Below are 18,234 nucleotides of genomic sequence, written 5' to 3' on the forward strand. Positions count from 1 at the left end.
TGGCCCAATTCATGAATGGGTGAGTGTCAGCACACCAGCCTGGGGCATATAGAGCTTACAAGAAGTTCCCAGCACCTGAGATCAAGCCCCAGGGGTTGACAAAATAAGAACAGATTGACATGCAGATCGTACTACACAAATAAATATAGATCTTTAAAGAGTGCCAGAGATGTCTATACATTCTTCAGTTATATAAACTACATTCCTAGCAATTCTTGGGTATTTATTATGCCTCCATGTAATTAATATTTTCATTTCCATCCTTAATGAAATATTGATGAAATCAACTACTGTCCTGAATCTATTGTGTCCATGTAATTAATAGTATTCTTTTAATGTGTCAAAAACTATCCATTAAAATCCATTGGCCTCTTAAAATCACTCTGTTTAATTTTATAGTATTATCATTAAGGAACAACTAATTCAACCTTGACATTCATAACCTTCTATTGGTATTCCTATGTATAGGAACCAGACTCTTAGGATCTCCCTGCATTGGTAGGGGTCAGGACCAGGCTTCGAACACAGGGCCTATGTGGCCGTGTTGGCCTATGGCTTCCTTGGTAGCCTGCCAGACTTCAGCAATGGCAGGTTAGAAACACTTTTCAGCCATGTCATTCAGACCCAGTATGGTCACCTTGCAAAGAAAACAAATGTAAAACCGGCAGCCATCTGCAAGTTGCTGATTTGTTTTTTTGTTTTTTGTTCTTGTTTTGGTTTTTGTTTTGTAAAAATACTGTACAAAGGGTTACAATTACATGGGCAAGATAATGAGTACATTTCTTATCAAACATTGTTGCCTCCTCCTATGTTTTCCTTCCCATCTCTTCCCATACCTTCCCTTACCCCTTAACAGAACCTCCCCCCCCCCAGCAATGTTGCAAAGTTCGTTTTTTGACATAATGACTTGTACATCTCATTGTTGCAATGGGTCCACCTGCATCCCTATTTAAACAAGACCCTCAGGTTATATTTTATTTTTCCATTTGGAGTGTGAATGCAGGCCCTGAGATCATAAGCAGCATCTTGAAGTGTATGGACAGCTGTATTGAGCTACAAGACTCACCTCAGAAAACAAGCAGAGGAAGTGGGATGCAAAATACACAATCTGAACCAATAGATCTATAGGTGACTGCGAGTCAATTTCCACATTAAAGGCATGAATACAAGGGTGAGTCCATTTGAAGAGAGGTCTCCAACAATTTCATGGGACCCCATGGACAAGCCTGGCAGGAAGACACGTGTGTGTGTGTGTGTGTGTGTGTGTGTGTGTGTGTGTGTGTGTGTGTGTGTGTGTGTGTGTGTGCCTGAAGGCTGGTCAGGGGCTCAGGCTTCTCTACCACTTCATCCACAGCTCCACTTCTGGCTTTTTTGGTAGTTGATTGGAGATGAGATTCTGATGGACTCTCCTACCAAGGCAGGCTTCGACTGTGATATTCAAATCCCAGCCTCATGAGTAGCTGGTATTAAAGAAGTGAGGCACTGGAACCTGTCAGGAATCCTCTTAAATACCAGAGCTATTCTTAGGGAGAAAGGAAACACCTCAGTCCAAAAGATGGTGTTGTTTTCATGTTTTAAAAGAAAAAATGCACTCAATACTAAAGTATGAAGTAATATTGAAGGAAAGAAAACAGCAAACTTTCATAAATCTGGCGTTGTGAAAGCCCATCAGACATGAGTCTTTCATATAGGAATCTATGTGGCAACATTGAGAATCACCCATGTGGTCATGTGAACTGGTTGAAGACCTATTCTCACACTGACATACCTTCAAAAGTCTGGGATTCTGCTCTGTGGAAGATGTTTCCCAGTCACACTTGTAAGTCTCTTAGTTTTTCACACTTCTCATCCCTCATTCTTAGTATTCACCAAGTATCTTTTCCATTGCTGCTCCAGAAGGTGTTTTCAATGTCACTGTAAGGATTAATCTAATAAGAGAAACATGTTTGAAGAACTTTAATACTTATATTAATAATATCATTACTAATAGAGTATTATTCAAGAACTACTTTAAGATAAATAAAACATGATTTGGAGCAGTTATGTAGTTTGAATATTAAATATGATAACACACATATATTCCTAGGCCATTACAAATCTGTAGTTACTGCAATCTTACAATACATATATTCTTAAGAAAGAAAAAGTGTTGATAAGATAAGCAACCCAGTAGTTGTTGAATGAGATGAATATAGTGAGGACTTCTGTTGAGCTAGTACACACTGGTTCTTGCTCTGAAAGCATCACCTATCTGTTCTGAGAGCCAGTCAGGCTTAAGTAGGACACATGCTTCCGGATGACAGACCTGCCTAAGTCCATTCAGGCCCACAGCCCATAGGAAATATAGAACAACCTTCAGAACAGTCATCCTGACTTTAAAGCTCAAGCCTAGCTCATCAGCAGACTGATGTCTGAGGATTGTGGTTCAAAGTCACCCTGGGCAGCAAAGTCTGGAAGACCCTTATCTCCAGTTAACCACAAAAAAGCCACAGTGGGAGGGATAAACTGAGAGCAAGGGAAGGGGTGTAATTATCCCCCAAAAATGTATTCATTACCTGACAACTGTTTAATTTAACTGACTTAACTGTTACACCTCTGAATATCATATTCCTAATAATATTTTTTAAGAAAATGAAAGATGAGGCTGGGAAGGTGGCTCAATGGTAGAGTGCTTGCCTTGCATTCATGAGGCCCTGAATTCAATTCCTCAGTACCATATAAGCAGAAAGAAAGCTGGAAGGGACGCTGTGGCTCAAGTGGTAGAGCACTAGCCTTGATCTGAAGAGATGAGGGACAGTGCCCAAGCCCATAATTCATGCCCATAACTGACAAAAAAATAAAGAAAAGGCAATAAAAAAGGAAGAGTATTGCTGCCAGGCTCAGTGGCCAAGCCTGTAATCCTAGCTATTCATGAGGCTGAGGATCAGTGATTGAAGCCAACTTGGGTAGGAAAGCCTATACGAATTTTATCTCAAATTATGAACAAAAAAAAAAATCTAGAAGTAGAGTTGTGGCTCCAGTGGTAAAGCAGTAGACTTGAGGGGAAAAACAAACTACAGGTATAGTATCCATTTCCTGATTGCAAGCCCCAGAAAGGCACAGAATAAAAGAAAGAAAGACACTATGAACTTGGTTTATCTGTACCTGAGATGTCTTTGTTAGAGACAATTATGGACTGAAATTCTGAACAGGGCATACTAGGTCTGGCATTTTTTCTGCACAAACTGTGTGCACAACCATCTTAAGTCCTTCGCTATTCTATAGTTGCAGGTTGCATTATCTTCTCACCATGGAATAGGTCCAGTATTTACTTTCCCTAGGGTACCTGCTTCCTTGTCTTCTGCTCTTTACTCATGGACAGCAGTATTTTAACTGAGAATGCAAGGAGGAGGATTGGCAATGCCTTGAAAAAGGGAATTTTCTAGAAGTGGGTGAGACGGTGGTGATAATGCCCAGGACCAGGTGAACATTTTGGTGATGATTGGGCATGGTGTGTCATTCTTTATCAATATGCTGAGGGGCCATGTACATGAAGAGGAGGCCTCAATGCCTCCTGGGGTCATTCAGACTACATAGATATAAGCCAGCTAATCTTCCTCTCACTTTCCCAGCATGGAGTTATGGGCCCTGCCGGTCAGGGGACTCATGCCCAAGTATGGACAGCTATCCACACAACATCCAGTTGTGTCCTCTACATTGTTACTACATTTAGAGCAGTGCAGCACAAATCACATGGAGCATGTCTAAATCATTAAAGGGATGGGAAAGTGGTTCTATGTTATATGGACCAAGACAGACAGAGAACACCATATAAATTCCCTTTCAGAGACCCCCCTTCTGTTCAATGGCCAAGAAAACATACAGGAAAACCTGCAGAAGGAGGAGCTATGTTCCTAACCTGGACCCTTCACTGCATGATTTCCCAAAGATTATGGATACAATGAAACTAAATCTCTCCAAGATGATGCACGAAGTCTCTCAGAGACCATTGCCCACATCTGTGAGGAGAGCATAGGAGGTAAAATGGACTGTCAGGGGAGGGGAATAGCCACAGAGTGTCTCCATGACATCTCTGGCATCCAGTATTCAGATAATTAGGGAAAGGTTATGAAAGCCTATTTGGTGTGGATAGTGAATCATTGCAGCAGGTGGCACAGAGGATGGGAAAGCGAGTTGAGGAGTACATGGGTCACATCAAGTCCCAAGATGTGCAGATCTACCATCAAGAGAGCTGGACATTATGTTGGATATGTTACATGATAGCCTTTGCTAATGCCATCTTAGACACGTGTTATACTACAGCGACTCTGCTGTCTACTACCACAAATGCATGGAAGAGAGATAGAAACTTGATACAGTTGCTGACATCACCAAGATCATCCTAAGGAAGAACTTCATAGACATTATCATCTGATTGTGTGTGGGGTCTGGGGTGGGGAGGGTGTATGTGTGGACACTAGGGATTCAACTCTGGGCCTGGACAGTGCCCCGAGCTCTTTTGCTCAAGGCTTGTACTATAGCTCTTAAGCCACAGCTCCACTTCAGCTTTTTTGATATTTTATTGGAGTCTCATAAGTATTTACTTACAAGGTAAACTTTAATTATGAGGTGATATGAGATGTTATACTACTATGCAAATGCAATAAATAAAAATGGGAGGTAAAAAGACACTCAGAGGAGTATATAGGAAGTTTTATGAAATCCATCAAAGTATATCTTAAAAAAGTGTTATTAGTGACTTAAACAGCAGTGCTAAATTTTTTGTCCTGGATAAATGAATGCAGTCAGTTATTTCTGTTTAAATGTATAATGTTATTTTTCTCTTTTTACTGTTTGTAATCTATACTATTAATATTAATAGGTGTAGGAGACTCGAGCTGAGCTGTTGAACCTGGAAAAGGTTTGAGAGGTTGGAACACCACCTCAATAGTACTCAGAAAGCTGAGAGCTGACCATGCAAAGGTTAAAACACAGCTCTGTGAAGTAAGCCAGGCCCAAAGTTATTTGAAATAAATAGTATATGTCTGAGACAAACAGAAACTGTCAGACAAGTTGATGTTAGGTGAAATGAACCCCAAGATAAGGATTCAAATTTTTTTTCTTTCTTGAGATTGTTTCCAATATGTTTATAAAATGATTTCTTTGTTGCTTTATATGTACCTCCCCCATGGTATTAGCCCTGCTTTCACTGTATTTGATGTTGGTTTAATTTGTGGAAAGGAAGGGAAGAAAAACAAATTGTTTAAATAGGGATACTGGTGGACCCATTGCAACAATGAGATGTACAACACATTATGTCGAAAAGCAAACTTTACAACTTTGGGGGGGGTAGGAAGAGCGGGAGGGAGGGGTGGGGGGAGGAACGGGGGGAGGGATGGGAGATGGAAAGGGATAGGAAGGGAAAACAAAGGAGGAGGCAACAATGCTTGATAAGAAATGTACTCATTATCTTGCCCATGCAATTGTAACTCCTCTGTATGGTATTTTCACAATAAAAAAATCAATCAATAAATAAATATATAAATAGGGTTACAGGTGACCCCATTACAACAATGAAATGTATATGTATAAGATGTTATGTTGAAAAACAAACTTTACAACTTCAGTGGGGGGTGGAGGGAGAGAAGGGGGGTTGAGAGGGGAAGGGATGGTAAGGGGAAACAAAGGAGGAGGTAATAATGCTTGATAAGAAATGTACTTACTATCTTGCCAATGTAATTGTAACTCCTCTGTATGGTATTTTCACAATTTTACAAAAAAGCACAGCTCTGGAGAGGGTTAAGCTATTAAGCCTGGGAGGTAAAAGAATTGACAACTTAACCTAGGAATCTAGATAAAATAGACCAAATGTCTGGATTTTCTCTGGGTTGCATTCTCCTTTCTCAAAACAAAAAGGGAACCAGTGTTTCTCAGTCACTGTGGTGGCTCTGATTGCAATATAGAAGCTTCATTTTTGCATGTATCCATGGTAACCTTCCCAGTGTGAATTCAAATAAATATGATTGCTTGTGTGACCTGGGGCCCAGGTGCCAGTAAGCCTTGGGACCCAAGGTCCTCATTGATTTTTTTTTCTTTTTCTCTATACCTGTCTGGTATTTTCTAATTTTCTTCAGCTTGGTATCCTATTGCACTGCCTTGGGTTGCAATTAGCAACAAATATGAATATTCTTGAGTTGTAAAACATAAAAGACTTACAAACTTTCTTATCCCAGATGGCTTCAAACCACAATCCTCAGATCTAAGCCTTCTGAGTAGGATTACAGGCATAAGCCACTGGCAACCAGCAGGCATCTGAAGACTTGATGTCAGTGAGATCTTTCTTGGGGAATGTCTGCACATCTCAGTCCTCCTCAGCTCTGTTCCTTCCTGTTGCCCAAACAGAGTCAAACACTTTCACTCCTTTATGTTCAAAATCCTTGAAGTTAGTGAACTGACTTGCCTGCCATGTACCTCCTTTCTATAAATACAATAGTGGGTTTTACTTCTTACCATCGATTAACTAAATTAACTGGGATCCACACAGAGGTGACATGTCCTTTTCTGGATTGCACACCGTACACCTATGTTTTACTTTATCTAATAAAGTTAACATAACTTACCTTGTTTGAGGTTTCTTAGTTCCCATATTTCTTCCTTCTCATCCCTCTTTCCCTTGCACAGAGGGAAGAACCATTTGGAATTGTGAAGAGTGAGTTATTAGTCATTTTCTGAAAAGCTTTGCCAATGGATCCTGATTTCCAAGTCCTGAGTAACTGGCCTGTAAAGCCTTGTTCTTTAATCTCTCCTCAGCTGACACAAATGACCATATATATCTTAAAAAGGCTTTGGGAAATGAGTTCAGGTTATCAGTTAGGAATCCTTATTACCTGGTCACTGCGCATAAGTTGTTTTTGTTTTTTGTTTTGTTTTGTTTTGTTTGAATAGTGTACAATTAGTACCAGAATTAGACTTCCAAGTATTGTTTTTAAATTCAAAGCTAGCAGGCTCTCTTATTTGAACCACAGATCAACTTCTGCCCCATTCTCTTTATCTTTTGGTGGTAAATAGGACAGAAGTGTCCCACAGGAATTCAAGGGCACTACACAGTATCCTCAAATCTGAGGACTGTGGTTCACAGCCAGCCTGGGCAGGAAAGTCAATGAGCCTCCTATTCCCAACTAATCAGCAAAAAGAAGTGGAACTGTGGCTGAAGTGGCAGAGCAGCAACCTTGAGCATAAAAAAAGCTAAGATAAAGCTAAGAAAAAAAAGTTTTAAAAAAGGTAAGTGAAAAACAGATCTAGCACTAAGACAACCACAAAATAAATTTTTAAAAAAGTACAAGAGAGCACAAAGAGTCTTAAAAATGATAAAAATTAACAAGAAACTGGTGGCTCACACTTGAAATTCTAGCTACTCAAAACACTGAAATTGAGCATTACTATTCCAAGCCAGCCAGGACAGGAAAGCCCATTGTGTGTGTGTGTGTGTGTTTGTGTGTGTGTGTGTGTTTGTGTGTGTGTGTAAAAAGCCCATTGTGTGTGTGTGTGTGTCTGTGTGTGTCTGTGTGTGTGTGTGTGTGTGTGTGTGTATGAGTGTGTGTGTGTTCCTTTCTGGGATATGATCTAGAAGTTTTTGCTTGACCATTTCCAATCTTTTGGAGGTTAATTTGAGATAAGAATCTCATGAACTTTCCTTGTCCTCTGACAATGAACCGCAATCAGTATAATTCAGGACCTTGTGGGAGTGTCTATACTTACCTCCTACTAACCACCAAAACCAAAAAATGAACCAAATTGCAACTGTTACTAAACTTTTAGAGCATTCTATCCTTCAGCAAGATTGGTGAGGCCCTAAAAACAAGACAGAGAACCAACAAATAAATAAATGTATGTGAAGAAGAAAAGAGCCAATTAGTTTTTTATAATATAGACTCATATCTTTAATCCAAGCTGAAATGTAAAGATTACAGTTCGAATCCAGCCTGGGCAGGAAAGTCCAACTAACTTCTTTTTGAGTGTGCTAGACATGGGCTTGAACTTGAGGGTTTTTACTCAAGTTTAAAAATACTACTTCCTGTCTCATGTGGTTAATTGGAGATGAGTCTGATGGACTTTCTAGCCCAGGCTGGCTTTAAACTGTAATCCTTAGATTTTAGGATACTGTGTAGTGCCTTGGTTCCCATGGGACTCTTATCTACTATTAACCACTAAAAGAAAAATAGAGGCGGAAGTTGAGCTGAGGCTCAAGTAGTAGAGCCTGCTAGCTTTGAAATGAAAAACAAAATACCCAAAATAAAACAAAACAACCCTCATAGAGAGTCACTAGGCCATGAATTCAAGCCTCCCCTCCCCCCCCCAAAAAAAAAACCCTCAGGAGTTGAGTGTTTGTTCCTGCTAGCTTTGAGCAAAAAACAAAAGGCCAAAAATCTCATGGACAGTGAAGTAGTGTGGCCTAAATGTAGAGCCTGCTAGTTTTGATCTAAAAAAAAACAAGCCAGGTGCCTCTGGCTCATGCCTGTAATCCTTGCTACTCAGGAAGCTTAGATCTGAGAATCACATTTGGAAGCCAGCCTCGGCTAAAATGTCCCCTGGTGACTGTTTTTTTTTTTTTTTCCAACTAAGTGGCACTGTGTCTGAAAATAGTAGTTTACCTGCTGTGTCCCTGACAGACAGTTCCTAGGCATTGAGTTCAAGCCCCCAACTGACAATATCAATAAATTAATTAATTAAATACTGAGCATAAATGAGTAGGCCCTAATAATAAAGGACATGAACTTTGAAAAAGGGGGAAGGGACAATCAAATAAGTGAAAAGGTGGAAAAGGAGCTATTAAGGCTTTCTAAATCAAAACTGTAAGTCTACCTGCTCAGATTACTGAAAACTGAGGACTGTGGTTCAAAGCCAGCCCAGGCAGGAAAGTACAGGAGACATATTTTACTGTGTTCAGTATGGGGGCTTGAACTTGCTATGTTTTGCTCATGGCTACAGGTCTACTTCTTCCAACCTCTTGGTGGTTATTAGAGATAATTGTCTCATTGACTTTCTTGCCCAAGACTGGCATTGAACCATGATTCTCAGATTTCAGTCCTTTCTGTAATGCTCTTGACTTTCTATTGATATTCTAATCTCCTATTAACCACAAAAAATGCAAAAGTTGAGCTGTGGCTCAAGTAGTGAAACCAGCTACTATTAAGGTAAAAATAAATAAACCTCAAGGAAAGTCATCTTGACTTAATTTCAAGATCTAAGAACCACCACTCAATTAAAAAAAATAGAACCTCAGTCACTGTGACCTGAGTTTAAGCCCTAGAAAAAGAGCTGCAAAAAAGAAAAACAGCCTGTAGTTTACCTGTGGTCAAAGTTGTAGGGCATGGTAGTTTCAAGGGAAACAAAAAAACAGCATAAGAGCTAGCGCCTAATAACAAATGTCAAAAGGAAAGAAAGAAAGAATAAATAACTGAAAAGGTGAAAGAAGAGGTAATTAAAGATTTGTAAATGTTGACTCACACTTATAATTCTGAATGCTAAGGAAACGGAAATCTGTAGGTCATGGTTCAAAGCCATACTGGACAGGAAAGTCCATGAAACTTGCTTCAGTGTGTTCAGTTGAGGGACTTAAAATTGAAGTGTTTTGCTCAAGGCTACAGCTCTACTATCTTCCACCTCTTAGGTTGACTGGAGATAAGAGTCTCATTGACTTTTCTGCCCAGGCTGACTTTGAACTCTGATCATCAGATTTCAAGCCTTTCTGTACTGCCCTGGACTACCCATGGAATTCTTGCCTCATATTAATCACTTAAAGAAGGCAGAAGTTTAGCTGTGGCTCAAGTAGTAGAGCCACCTACCCTTCAGTTAACTAAGTAAATCAATAAAACCTCAGAAAGAGAGGAGAGGAATGAGAGTGAAAGACAGAACGTCTTACAATAAGCAAAAGGAAAGAAATGTATATATCACCTGGAAGAAATAATTGTATTGTCAAAGCTTATAGAATTGTATTGTCAAAGCTTATAGAATTCACAAACTTTATCGACCATAATAATGACAATTTGCATTGTGAAGGTTAAAATATGTTTGTGACTTCAACTAAATATCACTATTCCACAATATTCTGAAATAAGAGAAATTTAGGTAATCACCTAATCTCAATAATAGTAAAAATCTCAAAAAGGGTCACCAGGACTTAATTTTAAGTCCTAACACCAACATGCCTAACTCCGGCCACACACACACACACACACACACACACACACACACACACACACACACACACACACACACACACACACACACAGAGCAGGAGCTGAGTTCTCATGCTCGGAGCAGAAGCCAAATGAAACAAAAAGTAGACTGTTGTAGACCTATGGCTTAAGTAATAAAGCAAGCTGCTTTTAAGAGAAAAGAAAAGAAAACCTGAGTATGAAGGCAAGGCCCTAAGCCCCTGACTCTTCCCAGAATGGAAATCAGTCATGGAATCCAACAGTTTGTGCTTGTTCTTGGGATCACAGCTGAACGTGCCCCTTCAGTTCTAGGCCCTCCTATCAAAAATAGAAGGTAGGCTTGTTCTTGGCTTCTGGCACAAGTACCTTGTGTAAAGGAAGCCCCTCCTCTTGCTTCCTGGATCCCAGGGTTCAGCCTCTCTTGTGAGTCAGGGTGGGATGTGGATGGCAGTGTGACAAGAGGTTCCAAATAGAGTGGCAGCTGTGCTAATTGACTTGAGGCTGACAGCTGGATGCCAGGGCTAAGTGATAACAGGTAGCTATCTCTGATTACCCAGCAGTAGGGAGAATGAGCTGGAGCACCTACTGGCTCTGCCTATCAAGTCCACCCCATCTCCTCTGCCCCTGTAACAACCAGAGGTTTAAATGGGGATCTGAGTTGGCTGTGTCAGATTCCTGCTCCCCAGCCCTACCTGTTTGCCTCTGTGTACACCACTGCTGAGGACACGCATCCAACTGCACTGCAGCCCTACACTGTGAGGGAGATCATGTACATACAGGCAAGCCACTGTGGCAACCAGATTGGCGCAAAGGGGAGCATGACACTGGCCTAGGATCCTAGTCTCAAATTTAGGGGGATGAGGAGGAAGAGGATGGGGTTGGAGGGTGCAGGTGGTGGTGGTCATGTCTAGGCTGAGGTAGATGGGGCTCCATAGTAGTCCCTAACCTCCTGGAAATCAAGTCCCCCAGATAGTTTCCCCAATTTCCCTAATTTGTGTGGCCCAGGTGGGTGTGGTTTTTTAAGCAAGGCTTGCATGTCTTTGTCTTACCTGAGACTCAAGTCATTGTACTTAGTTTCCTGGGAATAGACTAATGCATTTTTGGTCTGATTTGAATGAAAGGAGTGCAGTGTCTTTGAGCTGACAGATACAGAGGATTCCCTTTTTGTCAACTGATGAGTATCAGATAATTGAGAACAGTTCGTCCACCTTAATGCAAATTTCTCTGAGTTTTCATGCCCTAACTCAGTTCCCTTACGTTGGGTGTTTTCTAAATCAGTGGTTGTCTAAATCAGTGTATGCTCTGAGGACCCTTGGGGTTCTGGAGACCCTTCTAGCTGAGTCTTCAAGTTACTGCTTTGGCAACTTAATGTCCATATAAGACCAGGTTCTGGTCATAGAATCCAAACAGAATATGGTATCCCATAAGATAGAATACTCATAGGAGAACCCAGATGTCTTCTATTCAGCAAGATAGCAAAGAGATTAACAAAACTAAAATGCTATCAATTTTTGTGCTTTTTTAATTTAAAAAATCTAATTTTTTTACAAAAATAGTTGTGTCAACAGGACTTGGGTTTCTCATAGTTATTTTAAAATCCATTGTTTGGACAGTTAACATTCTAGGCCATAATACACTTCTATTTCCATCTCAGTTTGGGGAAATGCTAAGCAATGAGCACAACATTGACTGCACGGGAAACTACTATGTAGACAGCAGCTTACAGCTGCAGAGAATCGAGGTGTATTACAATGAGGCAGCTAGTGAGTGTCTCCCAACTGGCTTCCAATACCGTGGCAGAATAGGTCCCTAGGAATACTAATGACAAGGAAGGAGTTCCTGCCTTTCTTAGGGTGGTATTGTAGTTCGAATTTGGGGCCTCCATCTTGTAAGTCAAGTGCTGTATCCACCTGAGCCACTCCACCATATATTTTGTCTTAATTTTTGAGTATACACTTGTGAATTCCTCAGGAAAGCCTTTTACTGAATTCCCCCTACCTGTACTTGCTGACTAGCCACACCTGGATTTTTTTTTCTTGTCATGGGGTTTCAACTCTGGGCATAGGCATTGTCCTTCATCTCTTCAATCTTTCTTTTCTTTTTATTATCAGGGGTTCCTTTTTTCAGAACTCTCTAGGCTTCTGGGATAACTCCTTCTAGCTTAGTTTAATTCATTAATTCTGCTTGTTGTAACATATTTGGAAATTTTAAGTTTTTATGTTTACTATGCGTGAGCTGCAAAACCGCTTGTGAAGTTGTAGGAGTTTTTGGAGGCAGCGTCACATCAGATGATAGATTGATTGGGGCAAGGCCACATTTAATCTTTGGTCCTAGTCTTTATTATTTAGAGAAGTCATCTCCATTGGACTGGAAAGAAACAACATGCTCTGTTCACGGATCAATAGAAAAATAGCCAAAACGAGAATAAAAGCAACGAATGTACAGCCAAGAAGAATATAGTAAAAATAAAGGTAGTAGAGGCTATAAAGGTGCAGCCAAGTGTATGGGATGCCTTGAACCAACACCCTCTTCCTGCAGGCATGCTTCCTTAAAGCTCTTTGTCTAACACGATCTCATGCAGACTCCATAGGAGGTGGCATGGCACCAACTATTTCAGGTAGTTTCTTGGAGATAAGAGTCTCCCAGAATTTCCTGCCCCAGCTGGCTTCAATCTGCGATCCTAAGATCTCAGACTTTTGAGTAGCTAGAATTTCACCCTTCAGCAACCAGAGCCCAGTTGCATTGCCCTCTTTAAAATACAGATTAAATTTCTAAAAAAAATTTTTTTGAAATTGAAAATTTTAAAATTTCAAAGAGGGATGTTCAGTCACTAATATATATGTGAATAGTCCAAATCACAAAGCATAAAGTGTCTCACCCTGAAATCTATAACACTTCTGGACTTCAGCATTTTGAATATGAATACTTAGCCAACAATAAATTCTTTTTAAGGTTTTTAAAGTAAAAAACATTGTTGTGATGTAGAAAAACCCAATAATAATGTGTAAACACTGCTTTTAAATGATTCATATTGTCTTTCCTAATACAAACAACCTTACTGAAGTCTACAGAGTAGATTTTCAGTTTTTGTAACTGTCAATGTGAAATTCATTTAATTTTATATAAAGAGTTTCCGTTCTACATTATTGTATACAAACAGAATCGTAGATAATTGGTTTTCCTGTGTAATAAACCAATGAAAAAGTGCAAACAAAAGGACAGAGCTATTTAATGTATTTGAGTTTTATGGATCTACATTTGGGGATGTCCTCACCTTGGTATTTTGTGTTAATATTGCTTAAGTAAGATATAAGACTTTAATCTTGTGGTTCCTTGGTTGAGAGTTGTTGTGTGGGATTGTGTCACTCCTATGAACAGTATTTTATGTTGTGTCTTTATTAGATCCTGCATATCAGGCTGGTTTGTTGGAAGAGGCAGAAAAATGCTCTGCTTTACCCAAGATTTTGAGATCCCCCTCCCAGGTTAGTTTTCTGGGAGGGTGATCTGCTTTGAGAATCACAAAAGAGGGGGATGTGGGGATGAGGCTAGGTTCTGAGTAGAGTTGAGGCCTTTCAACAAACAGTAGCTTTTCCCTGGGGCTATTTTGTGATAAAGCTCACAGCGCCCAGCCTGGAGCCATTCTCAGGGTTTCTGTTTTTCAATTGATTGTGGTGGCTGCTAGAGGGAGGGGCAGCCTCTGGCTCTGGTTACCCAGTGTGGCGAGCCACTCCAATGGCTGGCGCCTGAGCTGGGTGACTTTTCCCTGGATGGAGCTGAGTCTGGCAGGTCACTTCGCCGTTAAGTTCTTGTGACCTGCTAAATGACTCGTTTTATTCCAAGGCCTGAGCTGGAGCTAGCAGCTCCTCCGAACTTTGTCGGTATCCAAGATGGAGATCACCGGTGCTGGGGGGGGAGGGGTGGCCTTCCCTCCTCTGCTCCCTGAGAAGGGGTGAGGACGTCGGGCTTGTACTCACGCCGAGTCTTGGATCCTGGGTCGTCTCTGGTCTGCAAACAGCAGGATGAAGATGTCCGCTCCTTGTCGGTTCTTGTTGGTGTTGAGTAGAATCCGCTCGTCGGCTGCGTCTGGCTCCTTCGTCCTGGACTCTCTGTGTCTCAGGTATGGCCCCACGGCGGTGGTTGCCGTCGCGACTCTGCCGCCGCAGCGGCAGCTGCTGGCTGGCTCAGATGTGTCTCCTTGGTTTCCCCTCTCTTGTCTAACTCTCTGTCCTGTGATGGCACACTTGGTGTGATTCTCTGGCTTAGGACTGTTCACTGGAACTCTAAAACTGCTTTCTATTCGAGAGCTTGTTCAGATTCCAGCTTCTCCTCCGCCATCTTCCCGGAACCCCTGCATATCAGGCTGGATGGCCAGTTTTCTTCATGTGATTGTTTAGGAAGGGGGCAATCTCAAACTCATGTTTATATCATTTTAACTGATATCCCTTTTGAAAAATCAGGTTAAATGGCAAATTGCAAGTAATCGCCCAAGGTTGCTCTGAGTATTTGCATACAGGGAAATGTGCTATTTGATAACAATTATTGAAACATTATAACACAAGAAATATGTATTTTATGTATTTCCCTAGGAAAGCATTATACTTGAATTCCTCTACAAAAGAGCCACACCTGGCTCTTTTGTTTTGTTTGTTTTTTTTTTTTTTCGGCAGTGGCGCTTAAACTCTGGGCCTATGCACTGTGCCCCAACTCTTCTGTTCAAGACAAGCAGCCATACCACTTAAGCCACAGTGCCATTTCTGGTTTTCTATTAGTTTATTGGAGATAAGAGTCTCACAGACTTTCCTGCCGAGGCTGGCTTTGAACAGCGATCCTCTGATCTCCAAATCCACAGTTGCTATGATTATAGGCATGAGCCAATGGTGCTGTGCACCTAGCTACTTTTAATTGGGGAAGGAAAGGGAGAACAACAAAGGAGTGGGTAACAATGTTCAACAATAAATGTTCTCTTTTCCTTACTCATGTAACTATAACTCCTCTATACAGCACCTTTACAATAAAAATAAAATTAACAAAAAAAGAGAAAGGTTCTTGCTGTTAGGCAATGATGACTCACACCAGTAATCCTAGCTACTCAGGAGGCTGAGAAATGAGAATCATGGTTCAAATTCAGCCTGGGCAGGAAAGCCCCTGAGACCCTTATCTACAATAAACAACTCAGAAAACTGAAAGTGGGACTGTGGCTCAAGTGATAGAGTGCTAGCCTTGAGCTGAAGAGCTGAGGGACAGTGCCCAGGCTCAGAGTTCAAGCCCCACCATGAACAACAACAACAAGAAAAGGTGTTGTCATCTTTCTTTTGCCCCATTAGACTCAAAGCCTGATGCTCATCTTTGCCTCCTGAGTAACTGAGATTTCAGCCACCATGCCCAAAGCAAAGGAATGAAATGCATGGAAATAGACAACTGCAAACGTCCTTAAAGTTGCTGAAGCCTCTTGCATGGTGATTCATTCTCAAGATATCTTTTCTGTTTCCATGTCTGAAATGCTGTAATTTCTGTAATGAATGCTGAGAGCCACTTAGAATCATAAGCTCTGCCCCTAAGTTCCTTGTCAAGTATAGGCCTAAGTCAACTCTTGTTGCCACAGGCAACAAATATGTTCCTCGGGCCATCATGGTGGACGTAGAGCCTGGCACCTTAGACTCAGTAAGATTGGAACCATAGAGTTTCAGACCAGACACTTCATATTTAGTAGGTAAGCATGGTCCATGGAAGATGGCTAACAGGCACTCCTCCTTCCTAACATCCAGGCACTCCAGTTCCCAGAGCTGAGCTGAGCCTTTATCCATCTAGATATCATCCTCACCTAACCTACCTATTTCAGTCCATGGGAGTCATGTCCCTGGCCACTCAATCAGCACAGATAAATGCCAGTCTGCAAACAGCCTCTGAAGGGAATGAACAGCGAGCAGGGAATGCCTCCAACAAGGTTTCAGCGCTGCTGGCCATTTCAAATACCTGGCAATAACAGGGAACCACTTCAGGACACCAGAAATCAAAGCACAGCTATGTATGAGCAAGGTGCAGACACGTGCCTGCAGCTTAGCTTCCCTCTTACCATTCTGTTCTCCTGTTCCTCCTGTGAAAGTAAGTACTTTTCCAGTCTTGAGGCAGGCTCTGTTCATTTTTTTTTTTTTTGGTCGGTCGTGGGGCTTGAACTCTGGGCCTGAGCACTGTAACTCAGCTCTTCAGCTCAAGGCAAGCACTCTACCGCTTGAACCACAGCATCTCTTCTGGCTTTTTCTGTTTATGTGGTGTTGAGGAATCGATCCCACGGCATTGTGCATGTGAGGCAAGCACTGTACCACTGAGACCCCTTCCCATCCCCAGGCTCTGCTCATTTTTAGAAGTACGCACGTGGTTTGGGTTAAAATGTATCTTCCTCCACATTGTCTTTACTTTCTTTAGAACCTGGGTGATTTGTAGGGTCCCAGACACATTGAAAACATTTCCTGAGGGCTAGGAAGGTGGCTCAGCAGTACAGTGCTTGCCTTGCATGCATGAGGCCCTGGGTTCGATTCCTCAGCACCATATAAGCAGGAAAAAAAAAGCCAGAAGTGGTGTTGTGGCTTAAGTGGTAGAGCACTAGCGTTGAGCTGAAGAGCTGAGGGACAGCACCCAGGCCCAGAGTTCAGGCCCATGACTGGACCCAAAAAAAGAAAACATTTCCTTTATTTCACCAAAGTGTATCTAAAATAATAGCCAAAGTTGCTCAGAGGAGCCTATAGTCTGCACAATGTATATAGCACAGTCATTATTCCTGGAGTATGTGTCTTTGTGTCTGATAGGCCAGAACAGGGCAGGCAATAACTGGGCCAAGGGCCACTACACAGAGGGAGCCGAGCTGGTGGAGTCAGTGTTGGAAGTGGTGAGCAGAAAGGTGTGGCTGTCTCCAGGGTTTCTGGCTGCCCTACTCCCTGGGAGGTGGCACCAGGTCAGGCATGGGCACCCTGATTCTCAATAAGATCCGAGAGGAGTTCCCAGACAGCATCATGAACACCTTCAGTGTCATGCCCTTGCCCAAGATGTTGGACACTGGCACCTTAGACTCAGTGAGATCGGAACCATTTGGCCAGAGTTTCAGACCAGACAACTTCATATTTGATATGTCATCATAGTCCATAGGAGATGGCTAACAGGCACCCCCTCCTCCCTAACATCCAGACACTAGTTCCCAGTGCTGGGCTGAGCCTTTATCCACCTAACCCTATCATCCTCACCTAACCCTACAACACCATCTTGTCTGTCCACCAGTTGGTGGAAAATGCAGATGAAACATTCTGCATTGACAACGAGGCCCTGTATGACATCTGCTTTTGCACCCTGAAGCTGCTCATGCCCACCTATGGAGACCTGAACCACCTGGTGTTGGCTACCATGAGCAAGGTCACCACCTGCCTGTGCTTCCCTGCCCAGCTGAATGCAGACCTGCGCAAGCTGGCCGAGAACACGGTGTCCTTCCCCTGCCTGCACTTCTTCATGCCTGGCCTTGCACCCCTGACTAGCCGTGCCAGCCAGCAATACAATGCTCTTTCACTGCCCAAGCTCACCCAGCAGACGTTTGACACCAAGAACACGATGATCACCTGTGATCCCCACCATGGCTGCTACCTGATAGCGGCTGCCATCTTCCGAGGCCGCATGTCCATGAAGGAGGTGGATGAGCAGATGCTCAACTTGCAGAACAAATACAGCAGCTACTTTGCAGAATGGATCCCCAACAACGTGAAGACACTTGTGTGTGACATCCCCCCACATAGCCTCACGATGTTGGCCACATTCATTGGCAACAACACGGCCATCCAGGAACCCTTCAAGCACACTTCAGAACAGTTCAATGCACAAGGCATTCTTGCACTGGTATACAGGCAAGGGCATGGATGAGATGGAGTTCACTGAGGTTGAGAGCAACATCAACGACCCGGTGTCCAAGTACCAGCAATGCAAAGATGCCACTGCTGATGAACAGGGGGAATTTGAAGAAGTCTTGTGGAAGAAGAGGTTTAAGACTTCCCATTGCTAG

General features: G+C 42.1%; 1 pseudogene; it reads left to right on the forward strand.

Annotated features, from left to right (window-relative positions):
- The window catches only part of LOC138834515 (tubulin beta-2 chain-like), a 42,192-nt pseudogene extending 23,958 nt beyond the window's left edge, over nt 1-18,234 (forward strand).

The sequence above is a fragment of the Dipodomys merriami genome, unplaced genomic scaffold, assembly GCF_024711535.1.
Source record: "Dipodomys merriami isolate MVZ:Mamm:240054 unplaced genomic scaffold, mDipMer1.0.p SCAF_218, whole genome shotgun sequence".
Lineage (NCBI taxonomy): Eukaryota > Metazoa > Chordata > Mammalia > Rodentia > Heteromyidae > Dipodomys > Dipodomys merriami.